This window comes from Phyllostomus discolor, chromosome 4, assembly GCF_004126475.2.
Source record: "Phyllostomus discolor isolate MPI-MPIP mPhyDis1 chromosome 4, mPhyDis1.pri.v3, whole genome shotgun sequence".
NCBI lineage: Eukaryota > Metazoa > Chordata > Mammalia > Chiroptera > Phyllostomidae > Phyllostomus > Phyllostomus discolor.
This window is the reverse complement of record NC_040906.2, coordinates 108,760,241-108,770,517: the sequence shown is the minus strand read 5'-3', so window position 1 is coordinate 108,770,517 and position 10,277 is coordinate 108,760,241. Positions and strand designations below refer to the sequence as shown.

The 10,277-nt window shown below is 52.9% G+C and overlaps 1 protein-coding gene and 1 pseudogene across 2 annotated transcripts in view; both read left to right on the top strand.

The window, feature by feature from the left end:
* The window catches only part of LOC114493931 (patr class I histocompatibility antigen, A-126 alpha chain-like), a 189,334-nt gene that overhangs the window by 24,295 nt on the left and 154,762 nt on the right, over positions 1–10,277 (top strand). The window lies entirely within an intron of this gene.
* Positions 27–8,466, top strand: LOC114494947 (annotated as a pseudogene).

Genomic DNA, 10,277 nt, shown 5'->3' with positions numbered 1-10,277 from the left:
AGCGAGGCCCTCTCCACCCAGAGGCCATGACCTTCAACAGCACACTTACTGGTCTCGGCACTGTAAGTGGGAAGAGGCTGTCCTTCCTCTCCCTAGTTCGGAGAGACTTTGTTTCACAATCTCCTTTTCTTTGTTCCCGTCTGTGCCCTCACCCCTCACCGCTTCTTGCCTGTTGTGGAAACATCCATCCACGCCCCACACTCCCCCAGGACCTTCCTGCTGCACAGACCAGATGACGCCTAGTCCCTGCAGGAAAAACCCCGACCCCCTCGGCACAGACAGCCGGCAGCACCATTGCCCTCCTGCCCTGTCGCTGTCACCTCAGTCACCCCTCTTCCCTTTCCTGCAGCTCCTTCCTGTCTCTGGGCACCTCTGCCAGAGCGCTCTCGCCCTCTGCTCCTCACTAGACCCAGATGCTCGGCTGCTCCCTGCGCATCTGCCTGGGCCTCCAGCGCTCAGCCAACTGCAGGCCCGCCTCCTGTGCCCCTGTGCCCGGCTCCCAGGCCTCTGAGAGCCCTCCTGTCTCTGCGACCACACTGTGTGCCCTGAGGCAGGGCTCTTTATTATTGATGCTGGAGATGACTTCAGAGATTATTTAGTTAAATCCCCCATTTATTGGAACCAGGTCCCTCCCTGACTTTGGTCCAGGGAGGATCTATGATTTATCCAAGATCTTATAATTGGGTGTGGGAAAAATGTGTATTTTCTCATTTAACCATGCCAGGTGACAGGAGTAAAGAAAATACCTTTACATCAGCAGCCGAAAGATGATATTGTACTGGTGTGTTGATTTATTGAGGGGGACAGAGATCAGAGGTGACATGGAGAGACAGAGAAAACACTCAGGGTGTGATGAACACACAGTGTCTATTTCAGCCAAGCTCCAGGCCCTGGTCGGAGGGCAGAGTGACCCTCTGAGTTCCATAGTGGACACTCTGCCGGAAGGACAACGGGGACCCAGAAGAAAAGGCAGAGACAGGAACTGTGGGGCCCTGGCTGCGCCGCTCAGCAAACAGTGAAGGGCCCACACGGGGACCTGGGCAGCAGGTCCCAAGGGTGTGGTGGCCTCTCCAGCTCCGCCCTGCCTGGTCTCTCCCCTGCACACAGAGCCGTGTGAGCCAGAGGAGGAGCAACTGCTGTGCGTTCAATGGGACCCACCGCTTCTTGGAGTGACACATTTACAACAGAGACGTGTGCGTCCAGTTTGACAGCGTCGTGCGGGTGTTTGCGGCTGTGACTGAGCTGAGGCACACAACTGCCAGGAACCTCCAGAGGGAGTCCCTGCAGCTGAGGAAGAGCACCGTGGACACAGTGTGCAGACACAACTGCGAGCTGGACCAGGGTTTCACCCTGAAGCGCAGAGGTGAGCGGTGGGTGGGAAAGAGGAGACCCCGGAAGGGCTGGGCTTGGGCAGCAGAGGAGGGGAGGGGCCTCCTCCCATCTCCAGGCCCCAGCGGGTCCCAGGCTGGGGGGCTTGGACCCAAGGGCTTCACGGTGCGCAGGGGCCAGACCACCTGGGGAAGGGCCAGACTCCCTGCTAACCCAGCAAGAAAGAGCTGAGGACATTGGGTCTGTGGATCTTGCTGCAATTATTCTTTTGAGACACACGGGTTAAATGAAGAATGAATCAAGGGCTCCGTTCTTCACCCTTTTTGATGAGGATGTCAGACTGAGAGACCAAAAGAATGCTGCTGACTATCGAGTACATCCTGATTCCAAGATTACATTTGGAAAGATTATGCATCCTTTTGCACAAGACAGGGAAATGGAAATTTAGGTGATTTCACAGCTGGTTCAACATTTCTGCTCAAAGAACATTAGTTACTACCTCACCCACTTCTGGTGAAAGTGTTACAGAATGCCAGCTGTGACCCTCTCCTGTTCTTCCTGCTCTCTCTGCACTGTGTATGACCAGGTCATTCTTGGAACATCTGAACATTCTATTCTGTGTTTCCTGCACTCTTCCCCTTCTTCTTCATATGAATGGCTTAAGAAGTGATAAGAGGGGAACCCCAAAAAACAGAACTATCTTCTGGAGGGTGAGCCCCTTTAGTACAGGCTTCCCCTGCTAGGTGAGTGTTCCAGGAACCCATCTGCATCAGTGAACCAGCTGGTGTTGCTGTGAGAGGCTGCATTTGGCTGCGGTAAATTTATTTGAAGACTCTTTCAATGCATTTGCCATTTCATGACGGGTGATTTACAAGCGCACCTGCTCACACCGCACTGAGTGTTCTGAGTGTTCAGCAGTTTTTGACTGAAAACAGCATGACCCCCATGTCCCACTTTCCCTATTCACCCATATCTATCTTGCCCATATCAGTTTGTTTTGTTTGTTTGTTTCTCTGGATGGAATAAAGTCCTCGCAGGAAAATGCTTTGCCAACGTGGAAGAGATGAAACAAAAACCAGCAGAGACACTAAGTCATCAAAATGAGAAAGTTCAAAAACTGTTTTTAATAGCAGAAAAAATGTCTCAGTGGGTGTATTGCATCAAACGGAGAGTACTTTGAAGGTGACTGAAGTTTAAATGTGGAAGAATAAATACATTATTTTCTAAAACATAAATCCTGGGTTTTTTGCTCCCACCCATATATCCGTCTTTAACACCCAGAAGTCAATTTGGCAAGAAAACCGCTAAATGCCCCATGTTAACTATCTCGGTTATAATAACAAGATTCTTTTAAAAAGCTTTTTGAATATTTTATTTAAAGATTCTATTTATATACTTTTTACAGAGGGGAAGGGAGGAAGAGAGAGAGAGACATCCATGTGTGGTTGCCCCCCATACATCCCCAGTACAGGACAAGGCCTGCAACTCAGGCATGTGCCCCAACTGGGAATCAAACCGGTGACTCTGTGATTCACAGGCCAGTGCTCAACCACTGACCCACACCAGCCAGGACTCTTTCTCTCACCTCTAGTCCTGCTTAAAGTGAATGTTTCTCCCTCTAAGAAGGGGCCCCTGCAGCTCCCCAACCTGCTTGTCTGACAGGTGACAGATTTCTATCCAGGCAACATTCAAGTCTGCTGCCTCCTGAATAGGCAGAAGGAGACAGCTGGATCTAAGAGGAGACTAACAGGATCCATGATGGAGACTGGACTTTCCAGGTCCTGGTGATACTGGAAATGACCCCCAGCAGGGAGATGTCTACACCTGCCTAGTGGAGCACGCCAGCTTGGACAGACCTGTCACCGTGGAGTGGAGTGAGTTATCTCTCGATGACCCTCTGTGCTCCAGGCTCTGGGATCCACTCACTTCCCCTCAGGGCCACACCACCCCGTGTGTCCTCACCAACCCCCTGTGGTCTAGGCTGGGAGCAGCAGGGTTCTGGTGATTCTAGGGTGACTCTAGGGTATATCCCTGCCCTAGGGAAATCCTAAAGAATCTCTCCTTGTCAGAAAATCCCAGAAAAGCAATCACCTTCATGACTGGCCCTCACACTGAGACCTGGCCTCTCCCTTCTGCCTCCCTCCAGTCCCTTGTGCTGGGACTCAATGGGTTGACCTGAAACCAGCATTTCCCTCCTGTGGGTGTCATCAGTCTGAGACCCAGAACACTGGGTGCGTCCACACCTGCTCCTCCCCCACAGTGGTTCCACGCTTGGCACTGCCCTCCCCTTTGTCTCCATGGTGCACCAGCTCAGGCTCCAGGTGTTGGGCAGGGCCAGGGACTACAGCAGGTGGGGGTGGGACTGACCCTGGGTCTGTCCTTCCAGGGGCTCAGTCGGATTCTGCCTGGAGCAAGATGCTGACGGGAATCGGGGGCTCAGTGCTGGGGCTCATCGCCCTCATGGTGAGTTCCATTCTCCATGTCAGAGGCCGGCAAGGTAAGAAACTTCTGGAAAGTGGTGAATATTGCCTTTCCACTGCCTCACTCAGTGATGAAGTTGAGACAGAAAAGCAAAGTGACAGAGCAAATGAGGCCACAGAGATGAGATTCTGGTCAGGCGATGGCAGCTGTGGAGGGAAGAAGAGGCCTAGACTGAGACCTTGGCCCAGAGACATACCAGAGACCCTGAGCAGGGACCCCAGGCTGCAGGGTGTCCTTTTAAGCCCGGGGTCAGCTTAAGTCTAAGCTTGTCTCTGCTTTCATTCCCAGTGTGTGGGCATCAGATGCAAAGGTTTGTACAACTTTCCAAGATGATGCTGCTCCTCACTCCCTCAATTACTAAATCCAACTTCTCTTTCACTTTCATTGCAGGATGACAAGGTCCTCAGCCAACAGGTGGTATATCTGCTCCCTTCTCCCTTCTGGGGTGCGATTTGTTTCACCGCAGCATGCACTGGGGGCACTGAATGAGAACTCTGTGTTCAGGGTGCTCCATGGGAAGTGCCCTGGGGAGCAGGGGAAACTCTCAGAGGCTGACCTTCTTGCTCAGGTTGAGTCAATGGTCCATTTCCCCCTTTGGATGGGTCTAAGCAGTGAGCTTTGCCCCATTGCTCCAGGAAACGCCAGAAGCTCTCTTCCATCATTCGTCAGACCAACACGCAGCCTCTGCCTATAATGTGTTCTCTCCTGGGACTCCAGAGGGAAAGGAAAGGAAGCCTCTGAGCTTGAGTTATCTTCATTCTTCTTCCTCACGGAGCTGCCAAACTGACCACTGACATCACCTGCAGCCTCGGAACAAGCGTTCCTGGTCCTTCTGCTGCCCAGCAACCTCCTGCCTCCAAAAAGGACATTACAACAGAATTGTGCCCTTGACATCCGTTTCAGAGTCTCTGCATTTTAATTCAGTGCACTTCCTCTTTCTCAAGCTCTCCGGTCCACAGATGCCCTTTCCTGAGGGACAAGACCACCTGAATTCAACATCACGGTCCTCCTCTCTTCCCAACAGGAGGGACACGGTCACGTGGCCATGTTTATGCTTGGAGGGTTTGGTGACCAGTGAAGAGCCTGGAGATGTCGTTGTTATTTTAGCCAGGCCTGGGGAAGTAAACTTCCTGATGGCAATCACTTTTTCTTATTGAATAGGAGGGCAGCTGGTAGAAGACCTCCTGAAATGTGCTTTCTCTCACTGTGGATGCCCAAGTTCACGTTGCACCCTTACCTGGGAGTAAGCGAACCATCACTCTTGCAGTCCCAGATGAACCCGCACTGAGCATGAATTTGCCACTGAACTTCACGCAGGACGGAGACACATGTCAGTCACTAAGGATGTGCTGAGATTGTTCCTGGTGTAACAATCATCAGAAGATCAGGGTGACAGGTAACAAACACGAGAGCGTCACAGGTCACACTCTTTACATTGCTGTTTGCACCGGCTGTGGAGGCAGCCTCGCCCCATGACTCCATGTCTGTCTGATCACCCTGAGCTCCCTCCCTTCTGTCTCAGTTGGAGGGGAGTCCATCCCCAGTCTCCACAGGGCCAAAGGCACGTGCACCTCAGTGTTTCCACACAGGCCCGGTTGAGAACACAGCTCACTAGGATGTTTGTAAATCATTGTAACTGACATTTGAGACCAAGACAGAAGTCCTATCTGCTTTAGCTGTTTCATGGCATGGCCGCCTCTGTCCAAACTCCACACAGCAGGGGTGAGAGAGCTTCCAGTCCCTGCAGTGCACACATCACTGTCACCTGTCACACACAGCAGGGGTCAGAGAGCCTTCAGTCCCTGCAGTGCACACATCACTGTCACCTGCCACACAGAGGTCAGCCTTGACCAAGCTTCAGGTTTCCTTTCTTCCCTGAGTTTCTTGCATTGACTTATGGGAGATCACTCTAATGAGATATGTTTATACATTACGACTAGAAGTTTATTTTGGTGATTTTAAATATTACAAGGTACCAGTTCCCATAAGGGGCTCTGCTGGGGTTTCCAAGGTCACCCAGGTCAGATGGTTCACTGGGACTCACAGGCCCCATCACACAGTTGTACTCACAGCTCTGATTATTAGAGCAAAAGGTTACAGGGTGAAGTCAGCAAGGGGAAAAGGCACATGGGGTGAAGCCCGGAAAACCGACGTGAGCTCCCAAGGGTCTCTCTCCCATTGGAGCCACAGGACGCACTGAACTTCCCCGGCGGTGAGTTGTGGCCACACAGGAAGCACTGACCCTGGGAAAGCTCAGAGAAGGCTGGGTTCCAAGGGGATTTCTTGAGGGGGCTGGTCACGTGGGCGCCCTCTGCTGGCACAGATGAGAATTCCAGATGCTCAGAGGTGTCAGCATAAACCATAACGTTTGTACACACAGTTTAGGGGCATTCTCACCAGTCCTGTGAATGATGGGAACCCTCTCCAAGTCCAAGATCCTGGCTGCCAGCCAGGGGCCGGCCTTGTAAGCAGGCCTCTCACAGACAGCACTCAGACCAGACAGGTTCATGCTTTTCTCCGCGTGCGCAAACCATCCATTTTGTTGACAATTTTCAAGATAATGTGAATATCCATTTTTATCAAAGCAAGTCACATATTGATACAGAAAACACAACTAAGTCATAGTTTTCTGGAAACACTGGTTATTGCAGAAGACAGAGCTAAATTCACATAATTAGTTTTCATTATTTTTATTATTATTTGAAATTTGTACTACAAATATTTTATGAGTCCTATTAGCATTTAAGCAGTTTTTGAAAAGCTGAAGTTACAAACCAAGGATGCAGATGAAAGTATTCTATTGTATGAAATTTTTGGTTTTTGCTCTCTGCCACAAGAAACCAAACATGCTTTCTAGTCTGTGATATTTCTAGTTCAGAACCAGTGCCCCAAATGAGGAAGAGAAGGTGGAATTTGACGTGTCCACTGTCAATCATCTTGGTGAAAGGAGAGGGGCAGTCACTCTGCCCAGAGAATCTCCCGCCCGGACCCTGACTGTGAAGGAGCCGCACTGTGGGCGCTGTCTGCAATGAGAGAGGCTTGGGGTTTAGGGTTTGAGAAGAAGTAAACCTGTCAGCAGAGGGCTGAGAAACCAGAGTTTACAATGCCTGATAGTTTATGTAATATTATCTCGAGTAATAAGCAAAAGGAACTCAGATTAAAAACCATTTTGAAGTCCCACACATGGGCCAGTGAAAGCGTTTCCACGTTCCCCCCTCTCTCCTCTCTGGGCCGGCACCATGGGAGGGGCTGTGTGCCTCATGGTCCAGAATCGGAAGAGCAGCCCAAAGCCACGCCCCAGGGGAGCGGGAAGGAGCGCCCCAATCTGTCTCAGGAGCACACGGTGGAGGCCCTGAGCTCCTCCACAGAGTCCAGGGAAATCCAGGTGCTGAGGTGCTGCCCCGCCTCTGGGGAGACAGCTCCTGTCACAGCCTGCAGCCGGTGGACAGTGGCAGTCAGACTGACATCGCCTTCAAGCTGTGCCTGCCCACCACACCCACGGTCACCCTGGAGCCTCCTTCCTGTCTGAGTGCCCCCTTCAGCCATGAGTGTTAGGACCCAGCGGAGTTCAGAGAGAGCGGCCAGCAGGAGGAGGACCGTGAGTACCAGCAGGAGTGTGAGGAGGGAGCTGCACAAAGCCAGCCACCAGGACAGGCTGGTCCCCATGGTTTGCTGCCACACAGACGGTGCGGAGGACCTGGGCATCGGTGCTGGGAGGTGAATCCTGGCAGCACTGTAGCCAAAGGCGAGATTGGAGAGTGAGACAGAATCATCCAGGTACACAATATGGACACCCAGAACCAGGAGGAGGCCGTGGCCTTGCTGAGCCAGGGGGAGAATACCAACTTCTCCCTGCTGGTGGCCGGCCTGAGAGCCAGCTGGCAAAGAGATGGAAGGACAGTGACTGGATGGCTTCCTGGATGACTTGGACTGAGAGAGAGAGGGGGACCTGCATGTTCAGATTTGAAATCACCCCTGCCCAGCAGCTCAGAAATGAAGAGGAGCAAGGGGCCCCCCATGTGGGCCTAGGTTTGAGCAACAGCATGGTGTGTACATCTGTACACTGAGTGCAGGTGTACACACCATGCACACCCCTCCAGGGCTCTCTCAGTGGGGGTTCTGGGGACAGGAAAGTTGACCTGACAAGGAAGCAAACAGGATTGTCCTCAGCTCCAGGAGCTGGAGAGTGGGGTGGGGGGGACAACGAGAGCACCCACCGTGAGGAGACCTCTGAGCATGACCTGCTGGGGGGCCCTGCACGACCTTGGCCTGCAAGGGGATACCTTGGAGAACGGGGGCTTCCACCTCAGCCTGGACTCGCTGCTGGCTGAGGGGGCTGGGCTGGGGTGGGGAACACCCTGGTCTCACCTACGAAGAGTAGGAGCAACACCGGGAGCTGCTGGAGATCAAGTGCCACCTGAAAAACCACCACCACCAGCCCAAGTTGGGCCTCCTCCCCCCACCACTGTGACTCCTGTGGCAACACTGCCAAGGACTCCATGGCAGCGAGAGCCTGGGCCAAGAGAGGGCCAAGAGATGGCCATGCTGGAGGAGGAGCCAAGGCACCTGGGATTCAAGTGCCACAACCTCCTGCAGGTGCAGAAGATGCAGCGGCTGTGGGAGCCCTTCATGAAGGCCTGGTTGTGGGAGGAGTAGGGACCCTGTGAGCTGGGGGCCAGCGGGCCAGGAAGCACCCACCCCCTACTCTCCCTTAGAATGTAGTGTGTGTCTGTGTGTGTACAGGTATGTACACACCTGCCTTTCTGTGTGTGCACAGGACCCTGTTACCAGAGAGCAGCCTCTAAGGAGCAGGGGCACCCCTTCAGTTGTGTGCACGTGTGTGTGCAACAGGAGCCCAGGCAGTGCAGGTGTATACACCATGCACACCCCTCCAGGGCTCTCTCAGTGGGAGCTCTGGGGACAGGAAAGTTGACCTGACAAGGAGGCAAACAGGATTGTCCTCAGCTCCAGAGAACATCTAGCTTCCAAACTTAGCAGACTCTCCCCTGGCTGGGAGCCACCACGATCTGTAAACAAAGGCAACCCTGATTTTGGTGGGTTTTCTCCTGTCCTGTGCTCACCAATTGTTTTTCTGTTTTGTGCACCTGCCCTGGGGGCTGGCAGCTCCTTCAGGCAGCCTGATGAAGGTGAAGCCCCCCAGTGAGGGCTGGGAAGCAGGTGGGTGGAGGGAGTCAGAGATGGAGGGTGGGGGTGGGAGGGAAGGGGAGGGAAGGGAAAGGATGGGAAGCATGGGAAGAATGGGAAGCAGCTCTCCTGCTGGCCTGCACTCTGAGGTGTGGGGACAAGGAGTCTCTGACTTGGCTTCTGAGTCTCACCCTGAGAGCTGCTGCCTCTGTGAGTGAGGGAGAGCCGAGGCTGAAGGGCTGAGGGGCCGTGACCACCCGAGAGGAAATAACGGAGCCCAGGGCTGGGCCTGACTCTGTGTGGAGTGCAGCTGACCCTCTGAGGGCCTGACTTGGACATGATGGGCCCAGAAGCCAAGGCCCGTGAGTAAGAGCAAAAGGCCTTTGTGACAAGACCCACGTGGAGTTGAGGGAGTGGCTGGGGACCCAGTGAGAGGGGTGCCCAGCCAGCTGGGCTGACTGGGGAGATGTCCTGCACCCCACTCTGCAGGTGTGGCCTGGGCAGCCCTCGGGGGCTGGTGCACGCACTGAGAGCCACCTCAGCTCCCTGGGCCTCTGGGCCTCAGAGAGCTGCAGCCTGGAGTCAGGCAGGCTGCTCATCCGCCCTCCATGGACATCACAACAACAAAGCTGCCTTTTTATGGTGTTTAAAAAAAAATGTTTGACTGTTATCTCGGGCTTCTGAACATTTCACCCTCTCCTTACAAAGCAGAACCAATAGATTGATTTAGGGTTTGATAAGGAGGAGATCTCCCTGATTTTGTCTTTGATCAAGAATTCCTCCTACATGGTTCCCTGGCTGGTGTAGCTCAATGGATTGAGTGCTACCCTGCAGACCAAAGGGTTGCTGGTTGGATTCCCAGTCAGGGCACATGCCTGGGTTGCAGGCCAGGTCCCCAGTAGGGGGCGCACGAGAGGCAAACACACATTGATGTATCTCTCCTTCTCTTTCTCCTTTCCTTCCTCTCTCTCTAAAAATAAATAAATGAAGATCGTTTTTTAAAAAAACATTCCTCCAGCGTGCTGTCAGCAGAGAACAGCTGTAACGCTGTGCGTTAACTCAGAAACTGAACCACTGGATTAGCGTGCCCTCTTCGGGGCTGGGGGTTATCACAGGGAAATGTGGTATGTAAATACCCAGGACTTCTTTCCCTTCCCTTTTTAACTGGACAGCTGTAGAGCGTTAAAACTGTGGGCTGTTCTTCATCCTCATGAGAAATGTCCTGACATTTTTAGGAAGAGCCCAATTACCCACTGCAAAGAACCCGAATTTGAAATGGTGTTCTTTGAAGCTGGAGATTACTGAATAGGATCCTATGTCCA